Source organism: Macrobrachium nipponense, chromosome 34, assembly GCF_015104395.2.
Source record: "Macrobrachium nipponense isolate FS-2020 chromosome 34, ASM1510439v2, whole genome shotgun sequence".
NCBI classification, from domain to species: Eukaryota; Metazoa; Arthropoda; class Malacostraca; order Decapoda; family Palaemonidae; genus Macrobrachium; species Macrobrachium nipponense.
In genome coordinates, this window is record NC_061095.1 from 28,507,489 (window position 1) to 28,526,983 (window position 19,495).

The 19,495-nt window shown below is 40.9% G+C and overlaps 1 protein-coding gene and 1 long non-coding RNA gene across 2 annotated transcripts in view; both read left to right on the top strand.

Moving 5' to 3' along the window:
• Positions 1–19,495, top strand: part of LOC135207998 (acetyl-CoA carboxylase-like) — a 460,030-nt gene that overhangs the window by 197,531 nt on the left and 243,004 nt on the right. The window lies entirely within an intron of this gene.
• On the top strand, positions 4,691–17,287 carry LOC135208000 (uncharacterized). The gene is made up of 4 exons (XR_010313100.1): positions 4,691–4,850; positions 5,137–5,244; positions 6,686–6,817; positions 17,253–17,287. It is a non-coding gene; the product is annotated as an uncharacterized LOC135208000 (long non-coding RNA).

Sequence of the window (19,495 nt, forward strand, 5' to 3'; positions counted from 1 at the left end):
AGAGGTCACTCGACACCGAGTCTTCGCTGGCCTTGAGGAACGGTGACCTGTTAGAATCGCAATTTTTGTTTCCATGGACCGAACTCGACAACGCGATAGACTGACGTCGGGCTGACACCAAGGACCGTCTGGTGCACCAGGCTGTGTCTAAATCAGAGCCCCGCCCTCGGAGACGTTTGGTCCCCCCTCCCCCGGTCCAGCAGCAATCGAGGAGATCGTCCCCTGGTAGGCCATGGAGGACCTCTAGTTTGGCAGGGCCTTCCCATTCGTCACAGCCCAAGTCCCAGGAAACAACGCCCCTTTCGCTCTCGTTCCTTTAAACCAAGAAAAGGCCCTAGGAGCAGAAGTTAAGGGGGCCGTCAGTAGGTTGGGCGCCTCTCCCTCTCCTGCGCCACGGGTGGGGGGATGCCTGGCTGGCCATTGGGCCAAGTGGGAGTGTTACGGGGCGAAGTGGGCGGTAGATGTCCTTCGGGTGAGATACCTGTTGCCATTCGACTTCTCTCCTCCTCTGTTGGACAAGCTGCAGCTCAGGAAGACGTATCCCCCAGATTCTCTGAAGTTCTTGGCTCTTCAGGAGGAGGTGCAGAAGATGCTGGACAATGATGCGATAGCGGAAGTAGTGCGTCCGTCCCCGGGGTTTTACAGTCACTTCTTTTCGGTGCCCAAGGCATCGGGATGATGGAGGCCTGTGATCGACTTATCCACCTTGAATCACTTCATCAGAAAGACACGGTTCAAGATGGAGACCCCTCACTCGGTGTTGGCAGCCGTAAAGGAAGGCGACTTCATGCTGTCAATAGACTTGAAGGACGCATACTTCCAAATCCCTGTTCATCCCACGTCCAGGAAGTTCCTTCGCTTCTCTCTGGCGGGCAAGATCTTCGAGTTCAAAGTCTTGTGCTTCGGGTTGACCACAGCCCCTCAAGTGTTCACAAGGGTCTTCTCTCTCGTGTCAAGTTGGGCCCATGCTCAGGGGATCAGTTTTGCTGAGGTACCTCGACGATTGGTTGGTCTTGGCAGTTTCCAGAGAAAAGCTGCTGCAAGACAGGGATTGTCTTCTTTGGTTCTGCCCGGACCTGGGCATATTAGTCAACCAGGAAAAGTCGAACCTTGTACCCACTCAAAGGATTCTCTACCTGGGCATGGTCATCGATACGACAGTGGCGAGAGTTTTCCCGTCGGATCAGAGATTGGAGAAGTTGCGGGCTGTGGCGTGCAACTTCCTCTCAAAGTCGCATCAGTCAGCTCATCAGTGGCAGGTTCTTCTGGGAGTGCTATCTCCCTGGAGAAGCTGGGTCCCCTCATGGGCGTCTTCATCTTCGGTCTCTGCAATGGGAGACGGGGAATTCTGGTCTCCGGCTGGGGGACTCCCTGTTTATGGTCCCACTGTCTTTGAAAGTGAGAGAAGACCTTCATTGGTGGCTGGACGACCAGAATCTATTGAAGGGCGTCCCTCTGCGCTCTCTCCCTCCGGACTTCCTTCTGTTCTCGGACGCCTCCCTCACAGGTTGGGGCGCACACTTAGGCGGCCTCATCGCTTCAGGCGTTTGGGGTTTGGAAGACAAGCAGCAGCATATCAATGTCTTGGAGTTGAAGGCAGCTTTCCTGGGTCTGAAGGAGTTTCGGGGGATGGTAGAGGGTCACTCTGTCGTTCTCATGTCGGACAACACCACGGTGGTAGCCTACGTGAACAAACAGGAAGGCCTCGTCTCTCAGCAGCTTCATGCCTTGACTGTCGAGCTTCACCTGTGGGTTCAGCAATTCGGTAGAGCTTTCAGCCAGTTATATCCCAGGGAAACGGAACGTGGTCGCAGACAAACTCAGTCGCCGGGATCAGATCTTAGGCACAGAGTGGTTCCTTCATCAAGTGGTGGCAGACAGGCTTTTCCAGATTTTGGGGGAGACCCATGCTGGACCTTTTCGCGACACATTACAACAGGAAGCTGGAAGTGTTCTGTTCATTGGTCCGATATCCCTTCGCATTGGCTGAAGACGCATTCCAACATCCCTGGGACAACGTGGAGGTGTATGCCTTCCCTCCGTTTTGTTTGATCCGTCAGGTTCTGAACAGGCTGTTGGGTTCGCAGGGTCTCAGAATGACTCTGGTGGCCCCTCTGTGGCCTCAGGCGGAATGGTTTCCAGATCTGCTATCGTTGTTGTCGGAGATTCCGAGGGAGATTCCGCCTTAGCGGCATCTGTGTCAGCCCCATGCAGAAAGGTTCCACCAGTCAGTAGAATCCCTGTCTCTTCACGGTTGGAGGCTATCAACTATCTCCTCCGAGAGAGAGGCTTTTCTCAGAAGTCAGCTGGGCACATGTCCAGCAGTCTTAGGAAGTCAACCTCCGCAGTTTACCAAGGCAAATGGGCGATCTACTGTGATTGGTGTCGTAAACAGGCTTTTTCTCCACTCGCGACCTCTATTCAGCGAATAGCAGACTTTTTAACCTTCCTCAGAGACAAGAAACGTTTGTCTGTGTCTGCTATTAGAGGCTACAGGGCGGCTCTGAGTTTGGTGTTATGCCTGAAGGGTATCAACATCTCCTCCTCCTGGGAACTTTCCCTGCTAGTCAAGGGGTTTGAGCAGTCGTCTTCTCCTAGAGAGCTCAAGCCCCCAACGTGGGATGTTTCCTTTGTGCTTAAGAGCTTGACTAAGAGCCCATATGAGCCCTTGCGCCGCTCATCTGATAGGAACCTGGCACTTAAGACAGTTTTCCTTTTAGCTTTAGCATCATCCAAAAGGGTAGGAGAGCTCCACGGTCTGAGTTATGATGTGAAGCACACCAGGGGTTGGAAGTCAGTGTCCTTCGAATTCGTTCCGGAGTTCGTGGCCAAGACCCAAAATCCCTCGGTGCATGATGACAGGTTCACTTCGTTCTCCATTCCCTCACTGACTGACTTTGTGGGTGGTGATGCTCAAGAGCTTTTGTTGTGCCCTTTTCGGGCCCTGCGTTACTATCTTAAAAGGAATCGGCACCTTAGACCAGGCTGCGGCAGGCTTTTTGTCAGTACAGGCCGTACGAAGAAAGAGGTATCTAAGAATACTATCTCTTTTTGGATACGGGAAGTCATCAGACAGGCATACTTGACTCTTGATGATTCCATCGCCACGTCTGTGCAGGCTAGAGCACATGACGTTAGGGGTATTGTTCCCCCATGCGGTGGCTTTCAAAAAGAACTTGGCTGTACATAGTGTATTGAGCGCTGGTACTTGGTTACGCCAGTCCACGTTCACCTCTTTCTATCTTAAGGATGTTGCCCACAGATCTATGGACACTTTTATTTTCCCTGGGTCCTGTGGTGGCTGCCCAACAGGTTGTGTAACTCAGTTGCCCTTTGTATCTTACCTAAGATGATTGTGTGGATGAGAGAATGAGTGAGTTGGCTGGCCTCCTTCTTTCTCTTGTGCCTTTCCTTCTTCCTTCGGGCCGTTTAAGGAATTGACACATCATTTGCTGGACTGGTCTGATACAGGTGAGTGAGGTAGTCATACTGGTAGTGTGGTCGTGCAGTATTCAATATCTTACCCACTATTTAGTAGCATAGGCTCCGCTCCTGGACTAGGAGGAGTCGGAGTACTACAAACCCTAGTGCCCTGGTTTGTTTTTGGACAGTCACAGTTTTTCTTTGGTTCCCTATACAATGGTTTATCCCATCCCATATATCATTGTATGTCTCTCAGGTTCTGAGTGGTTAGATTTTAGTGTATATAGCTTCTCAATGGGCTTCAGTTCCCTCCTCCAAGAACTATTTCTTTTGAGAGCTGGACTGGCGGGTAGGCCCCCCAACCTCCCCCGGTCTAGGATGTCTTATACCTCCCTCCAAGTATGAGTCTATCCTATTGTTAAGACCGAGGGTTTGTTCGCGTATGAATAAATGACAAATTTTCTAAGACAATTTGTATTTTTCATAGCTACAAACCTGAGGTCTTAACGTTATACTGCCCGCCTCTAGCCGCCCCTCTTTTTGTTAAGTCATCCTGAGTTAGGGAAAGACTGGCGTAGATGTTCAGCGTTTGACCACTCTTCACCTGATCTACGCATGCATTGCCAGATACCACAAGATTCCTTGCTTTCATCTACTTTTTTACCGGATCCAGCTAGGTGCTAGAAATTATCCTATTGTTAAGACCTCAGGTTTATAGCTATGAAAAATACAAATTGTCTTAGAAAATTTGTCATTTTTAATAGGGTGTGAAATGCATACTGGCATATTCCCTTATATCTGTATTATTATCTACGAGCATTGATGACCTTGTATGTTGTTATACTGGTTACCCTAAGATTCTGCTAACCAAAAATTTTTTTAAAAAATTATTTTTAAAAAAGTAATATTTCATAAAATTGGACACTTTATTGATAATCTGATAATGTATATTTCTACTTGATACAGGAAGTAATAGCGTCAATTTCAGGGCGGATCACCTCAAGCTGTTGAGAAGAAAGTACGGAAATATATGCTCAGTTATGGCAGTAAATGTTACATCAATGCTTGCCCACCACACGTTCCCCTCTCAGGAAATAGCTACTGTAATAAAATAAGTATGATCCATTGTAAGGTTTTGCATTTGTCTATAATGATTTACACATGTAGAAATCTGACATTTTCCACTCATTGTGCCTTTTCTGTTGTAGTAATCATTAAAATGGTCTATGAGGTTATATTTTTGTATATTAAAAATTTTCAGCATGCTGCTTCCCTTCAGAAGAAAGATCGTGAAGTATTCTTGAAGACAATAAGTGGCTTGCTACTCCTATGTGAAAGATACAAAAAGGGGAGCAGGGGTGGAATGACACAGGTTGTACAAGAGTTGCTAAAACACTATCTTCAAGTTGAGACTCAGTTCCAGCATGGTAAGGATAAACTTTCAGAATGACATTAGTTCCTTTCTAGAGTGCTAGTTATTACAGTGTGAGCTTTAAGTGCTGACAATAACCATACACTGTAGTTTATTGAGTTGATTATTGAAATCCAATTTATGAAATACTAGGAATACCAGTGCCTAATTCTGCATTAAACTTCACTTGATTTTAAAAAGATTTAATTCTAGATGGACAAGCAAAGTGTTTTCTCAATGACTAATATATGTTAAGCAAGTCTCATAGCATGATATTAAAGTTTCCTTTTCACAATTTACAGGGTCATATGATAAGTGTGTTCATGCCATAAGAGAGAGGACAATGGATTGACATGGCCAGTGTATTGTCAACACTTCTGTCTCATTCGCAAGTCATGAAGAAAAATCAGGTATGAAAGAAGAGTTGCAAGGAGAAATGTAGTCTTAAAAGATCAGGAAAGTTTAGGAAAATTTTAAATTTAGGGAAAAGCTAATGGAAGCACCCAAATAAACAATTATAGAAATAAATTGGTAATATATTTTTAGTATAATGGCAGAAAATAAGAATAAGTAAAAAAAGAAGGGTAGCCCTTTACATAATAGATATGTCTGGCTAGATCAGCTGATCAGATGCTCCCAACATAAAGCAAGTGATGAAAAGCTGAGAGTCATGAAGCCTATTTTCTAGTGTTCTGATTTCAGCTGTATTAAATTGCTTTGCTAATTGAAATTATTTTATTTAATTAAATGTGTTTTCACTTAGCTACATATATTTATGTAATTAAATAGGAAGTCACTCAGACTTGATCTGAACATGTTTCATAACAGAATTCATACAAAAAGAAACATGTTGACAATTATTACTGGAGTGTTATAAATTGATTAACAAAGTAATGTAAATGTCGTCCTTCTTTTTACACATTTTATAATAGTACATAATGATGTTAAGTTCTTGACTTAAGAAGTAATGTTCTGTACATGCTACCTTCAAATATATGAAGCATAATGTTTAACAAATTATCATGTTGCAAGAATAGTCTTCTGTTAAGATTTAATTATTTAGTAAATTGAGTAATCCTTGAGTATTTGCCACATATTTATGCAGATAAAATAAAATATGTAATTTTTACAGTTATTTATTGGAAATGTGAAACATGCTAAGATGTAGGCATTTACAATTCAGTTACATCACTTATTGAGCCTGCTTATATAAAAAAAAGTAGGGTAAAATGCTGTAACTTATTAGTATGGAAATAAAAGATGAATTGAAAGTGGAAGAAACTAAATAATAAAGCTTCAGATAAAAAAGCCTAGGGAGCACTTCAGTGAGTTGTTACCAGCATGTCAGACTCATAATGTATGAAATAATTACTGGATGAATACTGAAGGTCCAGGTAGCACTAGTGTCAAGGGAGTGTTGCTTCTCCACTTTTGTTTATGAAAAACAGATTGCTACTTTAAGGACTGTGGGCTCTTGTTTTATGGCTCATTATGATTGATAGTTTTGTACTGAATATATATTTCAATTACTTTTGAATGAAAATTTTCTGTATTTTATATTCATTTTGCCATTATTAAAGACTTCACTTGGGCATAACCAAGCAGATCGAGTATTTTGTTGAATGATTATTCTCTCTTTCTCTCTTGAACATTTCAAGTTGCTTTAGAGTAAAAAAAAGATTTACAAATTCTCCCTTTCCCCAGTCTGGATCCTTGACAATTTATTGTTGTTAGTTTCTTTCAGGATATTATTCTGATGATTTTTTTCTGTGAATTATTATAGTAAATTGTGTAATATTTCATATGCTCTTCAGTCCTGTGTTCTCAAAACTTGTCTCTTTTATAATGTAGATGGTGATTCTTTTGATTGAGCACCTTTGTGACCATGAACCAGGCCTTACGGATGACTTGGCATCAATTTTGGAGCAGCTAACTAAACTGAATAGTGCCAAGCACTCTAGGGTTGCTCTGCGTGCAAGACAGGTAAAAGAATTAGTTTTTCGTTGTGCTTATATTTGTGATGAATGCTAATTAGTAGCTTTGTTTTGACTGTACTGATATAAATTGTGGATGAGATAAGATGAAGTTTAGCGAGAAAAATAGATAACATAAAATGTAATGTGAAATTTTTATGTTCATATTAGCACTTCCCTTAGGGGGTAGTACCACCAGTGCACTGCATGTAGGCATTACATAAGGTTTATTGCAGTGTGCCTTCGGTCCCTTAGCTGCAACCCCTTTTGTTCCTTTTACTGTACCTCCTTTCTTATTCTCTTTCTTCCCCCTTACTTTCCACCCTCTTTTAACAAGTGATTCATCATGCAACTGCTAGGGTTTCCTAGGTGTAAAACCTTTCAAACCTGTTACCATCAATATCCGTTTCAGCGCTGAATGACCTCATAGATTCCTGTGCGTGGCAATTGGCCTAAATTTTGCATTCAATTCATATTAGCACTACACTTTCTCTCTTGTAGGTCGTTTATCCCACCTTGTTGTAAATACTTCTGTGAAAGAGCATAAGTCTGTTAATTCACAAAACTATATTTTCAAAGCCTGCATTCATAGATAGTGCAGTTTCAGATTAAAGGAAGATAATTTCTTGGCTGGGTGGTTGGTTGCATTGTGCAGGAGCCGCTGGGCCTTGGTCACTTCTCATGTGTCTAGCTTGCTGATGGCAAGCTCTGTCTGTAATGGTGAAGACAGAAAGACCCATTTTGTGCATTTTTTTTTTATTTTAAGGTTAGTTTTCCTGTCATGCCCAATTTAATTAATTCAGTATATTAGCATACTATTTCTTTTTAATCCAATAACCCTTTACAAACTTCTGGATAACAACTTGAAATTGGCTTAGGTTAAGTGTTTTAGTAGAAAAGATAGTGAATTTTGGCCAGTTTCACCCTAATATAACCAGTTTTCCCAACCAGAGTTGTAAAAACTGGTAACAAGTTCTATTTGACCTCAAATTCAATTCACAGGCATTGCACTGATTATTGACCATTAGAAACAATTAAAAACAAAATTATGTAAAGTTCATGTACCAAAGTTCTGGTTTGATTGGCTTCTAGGACTTATCTTTGATAAGCCAGGGTCAGCTTACTGATGGCATCTCCAGCAGGAGAACTTCATCACCTTCCATTGCTCCTGATTGGCCAGTACAGGCATTTCTAGGTCATTCAGCCAAGAGATTGCATGTTTTGTGATGGACTTTTGTTTGTATGTGCCCTATCTTTTACAGATGAAACCTGCTGGGCTGCTTCCTTCCTTTGGGATTCTGTCAGGGCTTTATTTCAAGGAATTCTTCTTCATATCCCTGCTGTTAAACAACTTTTTCATGACTTCTGGATGAAGTTCAGAGGGAACCTGGTGATGTCAGATCTGGTGAACCCTTTTTACTATTTAGACAGAGTGGTCAGATCCTCGAAACCTTACTCTGCAGTGAGAAGGAATAGTGGTAGGGATAGAATTCTTTGTGATCTACCTGTCACATTTTGCAATGAAAGTTTTCTCAAGACCCACTTCTAGGAACTTTGGCTGGATAACTCTACACCATTTTTCCCCTGAACTAGCCCAGCTAATCTTATTTAGTACAAAACTTTTTTGTGCTGAAAAATATGCCAGATGCTATGCTGTGACCAAACAAATGTTGATTTATAAGACTAATATTGCTTCGGGAGAGATATTCCCATAGAGATTCTTGTTTGGAAGAAGTTTCTATTTTTGCCTAAAGCTTTGCTAATTCCATGAGAGTGAGAAATGTTGATCTTCTTGCTCAGTGGGCCTAACTTTAAGCTTTGTATACATTTGTCCAGTTCTCTTGCTGAACAAGGATTCTGCCTGGTTGTTGAGATTTAAAGGCTCTGTTCTAATTATGGTCTCTGAACGAATCCTGGTGATTAATTATGCTCTGTTGTGGTGGCTTCAAGATTAGTCTGTATACTCTGCAAAGATTAGAGACAAGACTCCTACTTTTTGCTGCTGAACTGTTCCCAGGTGACCAGAACCATGCTCCAGACTGTTACCTTTGAGAGGTGAGGAGGATCTCTCTTTATGGGTCATCTCAAAAAGAACTACCAAGTCATACATCCCACATATAGACTTACTTGGTAATTTTTTGTTTTTACCAGATACATATGTAGTCATAATAACCACAATCCCCTCTTAATTTCATGGAATTCCTCAAGATTTGGGCATACTTGTGACTAACGTCTTGGAGTTTCAAATGCAAGAATATGAAGTGATTTTAGTGATTTTGATGTCTGTAGCTGGATCAGAAACCCTTCATAACTATAATCCAAAAAATACTATTGCACAGCAAATTAAATATTCACCTTAAAAATTATGTACAGGTAGTATTTGAGTTACAATAATTTGCCTTAATATAATCCAGTTTTACTATGGGGTGTTAGCAATTAATATCGATATGACAATACTTTGAAAAAATATTTTTAAATTTGTCGCTCGCAACGGGTGCAGGCAGCAGTGTACAATCAAGCAGCGAGAGAGACCAAATTACAATAGATTAACTTCTTTACCTCCATCTATTTATCCTATCTTCTAGTTAAATAAGTTTAAAAAAGTAAAAGAGAATTATAAAATATTTGTTACTAATGTTATACTCGTTGCATAAATAAGTACAGCCTTTAACAGCCAAACGAGAAACAACTTTTTTACTAATTACAGCCAAATCTAATAACAACAGCGCCTGTTTGCTTGTATATCAACTGTCGTAGTTATGTTTATAAATGATGTTGTGTTGAATAGGATGACATATTTTTATGTTATACCCTTATTTGCTATGGATAAAAGATCAGCAAGGAAATAGACTGCTAAATTTAAACTGTAAGTTGTAGCTGAAGCTGAGAAAACAAAGTTCAAGCTGCTAATAACTATAAATTATTGTGCATCAGCAACAAGGATAAAACTTCCTTAAACTTTGATATGCCATCAATCACATAGATAAAATTGAGAGAAAAGTATTTTAATCAAAACTACTATTGCATGAAGATTACATTTTACTGTTGTTTTTCATGCTAACAGAAGATAAATATGTAAACTCTTAGAATAAATCAATTAAAAAAGCAACAGAATTCACTTGATTTGTTTTTTAAGAAATCAAGTGAAAAAAGGGAACGGAATCACTTGATGTCTTTTTACACAGTAAACATGCCCCCAATGCAATTTATTAACGAAAGAAACAATTTCATTCACAACAAGACTTACTCAATTCATATTTTGACTTGAAAACACTTTGTATAATGGAAAATGACCTTGTCGCATATAAATAAAGTTTTCATACATTCAACTTACCTGTCAGAGATATACATAGCTATCGACTCCGTCGTCCCCCGACAGAAATTCGAATTTCGCGGCACACGCTACAGGTAGGTCAGGTGATCTACCTGCCTGCCGCTGGGTGGCAGGACTAGGAACTATCCCCGTTTTCTAATCAGATTCTCTCTGTCGCTGGGAAGGTAAACATATGTTTGCTTTCCCTCCTGATTTGTTGATTTTCGTGTTTCATCGCCATCGAATCTTTCTGGGCCGACTTTACTTTAAGGGCCAAGTACTGGATCGGTGGTTTGGCATTACGTTTTTAATAAACTTTTTTTTATGAATGAATTAACTTCGAAGTTTTCGAAGAATAGAGTATGTGTAACTACCGAAGTTTTTCGGTAGACAATTACATAGTTTGCAAGAAAGGGAAATATAAATATTTATTCTTGATAAAGGGTAATAAATGTTAGAATTTGATTGAGGAAAATAAGGTAACTTCCTATTTGAGGAAGTCAGAAAACATAGAACTGATATGCTTTCTTTAGAAGCTTTAAATAGCCCTCGTTCTGACAAGCAGTTAGAATATTAACAGTACTAGTAGTGTTGTTTGCCTCATCACCTTCTTACTTCACAGAAACTACAAATTCATTTGCAATTTGAAGATAAAGGAAGGTAGCTCTAGATACGAGCTATTATAAGGTAAGAAGTGATTATAGTGTTCCCCATTGCAATAGAGGGTGCGTCTGATCGGCTCTGTCTCGCTCCCAGGCCTAGACCTCTTCCAAGCTCACAGGCCCAGAGGAGAAGGAATGTCGAAAGCCTTACGGAGGTTATGGAGAATCCCCACCGATCAGCGTCCCCTCGGCAGGTTCTGTAGAACGTCCCAGACTGCCAGGGATAGCCATTGGAAAGGCATCCTAATTCAATGTGTTCCCTTTTTATTATCGTCTTGACGAATAAGGAGTAGAAACATTCAACGGCGTAGATTAAATGAAGATGCAAGATAATCTCGTCTGGCTATCGGAACCTCAGAAGAGACGGAGAAAGAAGAAGTATATGAAAATATATCTATTCTGAGAAGAACGAATTAGATAGTAAAGAATATTTGTTGATCGAATGATTATATGGATCTCGTTTAGTGAGTACACATATATATAACTTTTAAGCTTCTAGCTCCCTTGGCATGAAGCTCCGGTAACGAGGATCAATGCGCCTAAAGCGTCTGAAACAAGGCGCAAAGCGCCTGAAACGAGGCGCAAAGCACGGAAAAGGGCCTGAATATGGCGCCCTAAAGACTGAACCAGGATCTTTATCGGAAATGGAAGTCCTTCTCATTCAGAAGAAAGGGAGGGCTATGTAGAAAATGGAAGTATTGTCGAATTCTAAGCTAGAACAAATGTACAAGAGATCGGAACCTTCCGCACACAGAACCTTCCGCACAAGCGGAATCTTCCAGAAGGCGGAAGATTCCAGATTCGCATAACCTTCCAGGCGTACAGAAACTGTTCAGGCGAGGATCGCCTTTCAGATGCTCGGAACTTTCCAACAAGAAAACTTTCCAAGGGCGATACGTCTTCTAGGATCCAGGAGTATTCTGATCACGATACTCCTCCCAGGCGCCAGGAGTATTCGGAACGCGATACTCCTGCCAAGCACCAGGAGTATTCCGACGAGCACGTACTCCTACCAGGCGCCAGGAGTAATTCGAAAACGTGATACTCCTACCAGGCGCCAGGTAGTATTCCGATCACGATACTCCTCCTAGGAAAGCGATACTTCTGCTAGGCGCCAGGAGTATTCCGAGGTTGAGGAGTATTCCGTTCGCGATACTCCTCCCAGGCGCCAGGAGTATTCTAGGCAAGATACTCCTGCTTAGCGCCAGACACTTTCTCCTACAAGAAGAGCCTGACAACCGCCGAGAGTCCTCCAGGCGAAAGGTGAAAGACATTCGAGGCTTCTCCTGATAGGGACGGGAGTTGTCGCGCAGGCGGCCGTTGCCCTTGTCAGGATCGTCTTAATGCAATAAAGGCAAGAGCAAGTTCGGCTTTTTCCAGGCAGGGACTCAAGCTCAAGATGTAGCACAGGCTGCCGTAGCCCTTGTCAGGTTGTTAGAGTCGGTACTGCGAATAGCCCTTCACCTTTCGAAAGGAAGCGCTCTCCTCCGGTTGCTCAATCTTGTCCCAAATTGAGGAATGGAAGATAGAGCAGAATTGTGAGAATTAGTTCAGTATTAGTAAGAGGATATTAAAATCATCCTCCTCTGAAAAAGATTGCAACCAACCATTTACAGAAAGAGGGGCAATCGTTTGGAAGTTGAACAAGATTCGTACGAGCTCTCATTCATTGATTAGAGGCTCTTCCAGATAAGAAAGGCGTAAAATACGGACTTATCTCCAAGATAATAAAAGCTGGAGAGATTCTCTTCGATCCTCGGTTGTCATTTGCAATATCTTTCGACTAATACTCATTCGGGATTATTGACGAAATGAACGAAGAGAGTAAGATTTCTATTCTTTCTCTGCATGTCGGAAAGGAAAGAGTGTCGTAGAAGGCTTGCTGTATATGACTACTGAATGACAAGTCATATACGCATACCATAGTTGCCTTTCTGGTTCGCTACGGAATTTGTCTATATCCTTACAGGATTTTCCTAGTAAACAGACTTCGCTTAAAAAGGTTTGTTACGACAATACCTATTCAGCCTCGGTATTTAACAAGGTGTTTGCCTAAAATTTGCATTATTGAGAGCTTTCTTAGACTCGAGAATAATTTTATTATATCCATTCATTGAAGGGAGTAACTGGCAACTCAGAATGAATGCAGCCAGTCAGTGATCGACACGGCTGTAATTGTGAGCCAATCTAGGTACCATCCGGTTCTCGGTCGTGAACGGTTGGTTACATCTTTCTCTCCTAAGGGATCGAATGCTTCACCGTATATTCCCCATACAATCAGGGACTTAACCACGAATTGAGGGGATTTTTTAGGCAAACATGAATAACATCGTATTCGTTTTGCTAAGGATATCTCTCTGCCTCGGCGAGGAAGGAATGTAGTAGGAAATTCACCTTAAGATAACGATACGCTTAAGCCTTATGCACACCACCGTGGTAATTACAGCGTTCCTACTATCCCTTACAAGAGTTTCCTAGATGAAATGCTGTTTACCACATGTGATAGGATTATAAAGAATTTTAATTCGGCAGAGCACGATTTAACATTCATTGGAAAGAGTTGTCAGACCCTGCGGAAAATAGTTCAGATATCTTCGCAAGGCAGAAGATGAACGACCTTCTTATAGATTGCTTCCTTTTCCTCGAAACAAGAGAGGTAGCAAGATACGCCATCTTTAAATTAAATAGGGGAATAAACTTTAGTCTTTTTTTCCCCTAGTTGTATATATTCTTAACACATATTAAAATAAATGGGCGTCTAAGGAAGAAGATGAATGCATCATTTTGGCAATAAAAGGTTGGATTCACAGAAGTCACGTTCTTCTTTCAGCATGTGTCGGAAGGTTTTTCTAAGAGAGTAGAGATTTGATCGGAATCTATTATAAATATTGGACCTGAAAAACCTATTCACTCGGAGTCTGTCTGCGTTGCAGACTGACCAGAAGTAAATATGAATGAGAGGATTTTTCAAGGGAAGCTTGATAATTCCTTTAAATATGTTAAAGACATAGAGTTGCTGCAGATCGTGCTAGATAGAAAGGGGAAACTGTCCTCTTCCGATACCTCTGTGAACCACATAATGGTTTTCTTCCCTTTCAGAGGGAAGAATCACCTTGGTAATTTATGCTATCAATGAACACAGTGAAAAGATATATTCTGTCTAGACAAAGAATATTAGAGATAGTAGAGAATTAAGATCTTCGGGATCTTATACAATACCTCTATACGATAAGAGTAAGAGATCTTATACTTAGAATGGGATCCTAATTTGGGCCTCAGATTCCGTGTTCCGACAAGATGGAACTGCTCCTAATCAAATGTTTCTCTTGGTCCTAAACGATCAAAAGGACAAGTGAAATTTTGGGCTTTAGAATCTGGAATCAAATTCTATGACGACTCGGCAATGGGTTCTGGCCAGCATAGTATGTTTGGCAAGAGAACTAAAGCCTTTTATTCCTGGATCAACGCTTTCAGATAGAGGTTTCGTTGTCCGGGTAATGTAGTGACATTGTCATCTACAGAAGAAGAAAAGGTTTAAACGTTTACTGACAGAGTCTTTGGAACGCGAGAAGGGCTCAAACTACTTCCCAAAAGGTTCAGAGAGATACATTCAAGAGCTAGAAATCAACCAATTTCAGCTCAGAATCTCTTTAAATTCCAAGCTCCTTCCCTTCCTTCGGGCAAGGATAGGGAAGCTTCTGCAACGAGAAAACTCATCAACATGTAGGAGGAGAACTCGTTAGCAACGGAAGTATGCAATAAGGATCCTCCTCGGAGGAAGACTTGTCTCTTGGACTTTTGAGATTTCCTATTGTCTACTGGATGGAGCTGACTAAATTGTGAGTGAATGTGCAGGAGCAATTAGCGTCTTTGGTAGGAGTACTTTCTAAAGATCCTACTCGTAAAAAAGGATGACAGGCTTCTGATTAAGAGATCCAAATACCGATCTCCTGTCGGGCGCGACGAACCCTACAGGGGAGGTTGTCGCACAAGCGGCCATCTCTGGGGGGAGGCGATGCGTTAGGCAGGCGAGACGTGGGAAAGGAAGTAACTCCTGCCAAGCGTCTGGCGCCAACTAGGAGCCAGGCGCCAAGTAGCCGCAAAGAGCCTGACTTTACTGTAGATCGTTCTAGGCCAAGATCTTCATCTAAGCAACAAGAGCCAACTGGAGAAGGAGAGCGACTCCTTAGAGGAGGATTAATAGCGCCCCGCTAAGCGCAATATACTTGCCATTCGAAAGGCCATTCCCATGACGATACTCCTACCAAGCCACAGGAGGTATTCGGAACTAGATGCGCCTTCCATTAGGTCAGGAGTATTCGGGAAGAGATACTCCTGCCAGGCGCCTTGGAGTACTCTGGCCTCGTACTATCCCCCAGGAGCCAGGAGTATTCTTAGACTTTTTACTCCTACGAGGCGCCAGGAGTATTCGGAACGCGATACTCCTGCCAAGCACCAGGAGTATGTCAGATGAGCACGATACTCCTCCCATGGCGCCAGGAGTATTCGGAACGTGATACTCCTACCAGGCGCCAGGAGTATTCCGATCACGATGCTCCTCCTAGAAAAGCGATACTTCTGCCAGGCGCCAGGAGTATTCCGAGACGATACTCCTCCCAGGCGCCAGGAGTATTCGGAGAGCGATACTCCTGCCAGGCGCCAGGAGTATTCCGAGGACGAGGAGTATTCCGATCGCGATACTCCTCCCAGGCGCCAGGAGTATTCGGAGCGCGATACTCCTGCCAGGCGCCAGGAGTATTCTGAGCTTAATACTCCTAACAGGCGCCAGGAGTATTCGAAGCGCGATACTCCTGCCAGGTGCCAGGAGTATTCGAAGCGCGATACTCCTGCCAGGCGCCAGGAGTATTCGAAGCGCGATACTCCTGTCAGGCGCCAGGAGTATTCGAAGCGCGATACTCCTGCCAGGCGCCAGGAGTATTCTGAGCTTAATACTCTAACAGGCGCCAGGAGTATTTGGAGCGAGATGCGCCTTCCAGACGGCAGGAGTATTCGAAGAGTTTTACGGCTGTCAGGCGCCAGGAGTATTCTAAACAGGATACTCCTCGCGCCAGCCAGGCGCAAGCCAGGCGCTAGGCTTCATCCAGATGCGATCCAGTTCAAAGAAAGTCCTAGTCTTCTTTGAAACAATGGTGATCTCTAAAGCACTTCATAAGTGACTTGATGATACCTTCAAACAGCTGAGAATTTAAAAAGCTCATGAAGTGCGAGCTTTTGCAAATTCTTGTTCTTTTCGTAACAATATGTCAGGAAGACATATTAGCTTTAACATATGAGAGATGCAACTATGTGTTGACTGCTCATTACACGAAGGACTTCAAGTTAACCTACGAGAGATTCTTCTCTCTTGGTTTATACGTATCAGCGGATACGTTGCTGGGATAAGGAGCCGACACTGATCCTTTAATAATGAGTTGAATTTATTTTAACTCAATCGATTTTTCTTGGAGGTTTGAAACAAGGAGTTTGGGGGATAACTCTTTCAATTTAGCGCGAACCCTATGTTAGGAACAGGTGATCGGGATCGGTGTTGCGCTCCTTAGTTATGCCAATAGGCATAGGCATGTTGTCATATAAGCGGATTAGCACCCATTGACAAATGCCAATTAGGCTCGACCGAGTAAGTGGATAAGACCCCATCGGTAGACCCACAAGAACTCTTGGCCACAGATCACTATCTTGCTAAGGCTCTTGAGACGAAGCAGACTCCTATGCAATAGCGAGGAAGTCAACCCTTCGTCTAGAAACACAGAGGAACTAAGGTCTATAAATACCTACAACATATGTTGTTTACCTGTCTAGTCAGTAATTAGCTGTCTCTTGCCCTCCACCAAAGGGTGTCAATCAGCTAGTATATATCTGACAGGTAAGTTGAATGTATGAAAATGATATTGTTATGATACAATAAAGTTTCATACATACTTACCGGGCAGATGGGGGGATATACGCTTTTATATACAAAAATTAAAAAAAAAAAAAAAAAAAAGCCCACCCAGCCTCCCCGCAGGAGACAGGTGAAGAGAGAATCTGATTAGAAAACGGGGATAGTTCCTAGTCCTGCCACCCAGCGGCAGGCAGGTAGATCACCTGACCTACTGTAGCGTGTGCCGCGAAATTCGAATTTCTGTCGGGGACGACGAGTCGATAGCTATGTATATATCTGCCAGGTAAGTATGTATGAAACTTTATTGTATCATAACAATATCATATCTAGATATTCATGTATGCTAACTAGAAGCAAGAAAAATTGGTTCAGAATTGAGTTAAATACAGCGAAGAAACTTGTATTTGTGCCATTAAGCTGATTTTCCAGACCAAGACATTGACCACTATGTTGTATTTTATAATAAAATATGGTAATCCTCCATATCTTTCAGTTTTCAATTAATTATATTACTGTAGTTGAGAATTTAGAATAATCACAAATCTGTTCACTGTTTATTCGTGTGTAGGTGTTAATTGCCGCTCATCAACCAGCCTATGAACTTAAGACTTCAAACCAGATGGAATCTATATTCCTACCAGCTATAGACACATATGGCATTCATTCCACCCAGAAAAAACCTTCAGAAGCTCATCCTATCAGAGACATCAATTTTTGATGTTCTTCATGCCTTCTTCTACCATGCCAAAGTAATCTGTTCGAATGGCAGCATGGAGGTATGACATATAATCTTTCCCTTACAAGTACTGATCATGTGTATTGCAGTTTGTTATTTGTCATTATAGTTTTTATATATTATAATCAGCCCATATGAAAAGTTTAGACATTTTGTATGTTAGATAGACTTCAGATGTATTTTAGAATTTTTCTGGAAATTGAAGTTTCAGGGGTTAATTTCCTGTTGTATAACTATGAAATGATGTTTATTATACTTTTGTTCAAATGCACAATATCTACATTGGACCCCTGTATTCATGGGGGTGGAGTACCAGACAACCCTCCCCCCTCCAGCTACTACTTAGAACCCCTATGAAATGCTTAAAACTGTCCATTTTGTTAGTTCAAACTCAGAAAAAAAACTAAAAATGCTTATACCTGGTTTCTTTTTAATATTTTTATCACAAAAAGTGCATGTAATCATAAAATTGATATGAAAATTCAGTAATTTGTGGATATTTTTTTTTTTTAGAAAAATACTGTGAATATGCAAATTTCCATGAAAAATGGGTATATGAGGTCCATAGAGAAATCTGTGAATATGTGAGTCCGCAAATAGTGGGGGTCGACTGTGCTCCAATAACAGATTTCCTATACCTTTGGGAAGAGAGGGTCTAGAAATTTGATTAGAAATATGTTTTTTGTAGCTTTTCAAACATAATGATAGGTTTTACAAGAATAATACTCCCATATTTGCAGTGAACTCAGCTTTATTTGAAGATTGTTCTGTTTCTTGAGGAAATTTTCAATCATGGTAATCAACAATATTATTTCCCGATTAGGTGTATGTACGCAGGGCTTACATCAGCTATGAGCTTACATGTCTCCAGCACAAAGAACTGTATGGTGGAGTTTGTATTGTATTCTTCCAGTTTCTGCTGCCATCATCTCATCCAAACAGGTAAATTAACATGATTAAATTAATAGTTTGATGATACTTTGTATACTCTCATATCATGCGAGTTTTGAAGACTAATTTTGAAGCTAATTTTAAGGGGTCACATTAAGCACAATACTTAAAATTACTGTATGTGATTTTCACATATTAGTATTGTATTATAAAATACAAACATAACAAATACAGCGTGCATCTTTTCCATGTATATTTTAAAAAGTTAAGCTTTAACTTCATTGTACATATTGAATAATATTTTATGTACTGTACAGTATTCTCATATTACATACTATTGTATTATAAAATACAAATAGATCATGTGCCATTTGCATCATTTAGGTTTTCGTGAAACAACGATACCATTCAGGAATTTTTTTTTAGGCATCAATTTCCATTTAAAGATAACCATGGGGGAAAGTTATGTCCCATCTGCCATAAACATTAAAAAAAAATAGTAAAATGTGTTCCTTCATACCCTGTAGTTTTGATTAAAATAATTCCCTCTCCAGTTTTATTTACGGTCAAGTTTGATGACTTATTGAAGTTTAGGGGAGTTTCATCCATGTTGCTGATGCACAATAATTTATAATCATTAGCAGTTTGAACATTTTCTGTTTTCTCAGCTTAAGCTTCAACTTGCAGCTTAAATTTAGCAGTATATTTCCTTGCAGATTTTTTCTCCTTGGCAAATTTTAGCAGTATATTTCCTTGCAGATTTTTTCTCCTTGGCAAAATTTTAGCAGTATATTTTCCTTGCAGATTTTTTCTCCTTGGCAAATTTTAGCAGTATATTCCTTGCAGATTTTTTCTCCTTGGCAAAATTTTAGCAGTATATTTCCTTGCAGATTTTTTCTCCTTGGCAAAATTTTAGCAGTATATTTCCTTGCAGATTTTTTCTCCTTAGCAAATAAGAGTATATACAGTACTGTAATGTAAAAAAATATCAGTCCTATTCTACTTAACATCATTTTGTAACATAAATATGGTAATTATTTACTATCATATGATGGTTGAAATGTAAGCAAAACGCCTGTTGTTATCCGGTTGGGTTGTTCATAGCAAAACAGCTGTTTCTTGTTCAGTTGTTTATGGCTGTACACATTTACACAAGATGTATAGCATTACTAACAATGTTTTAT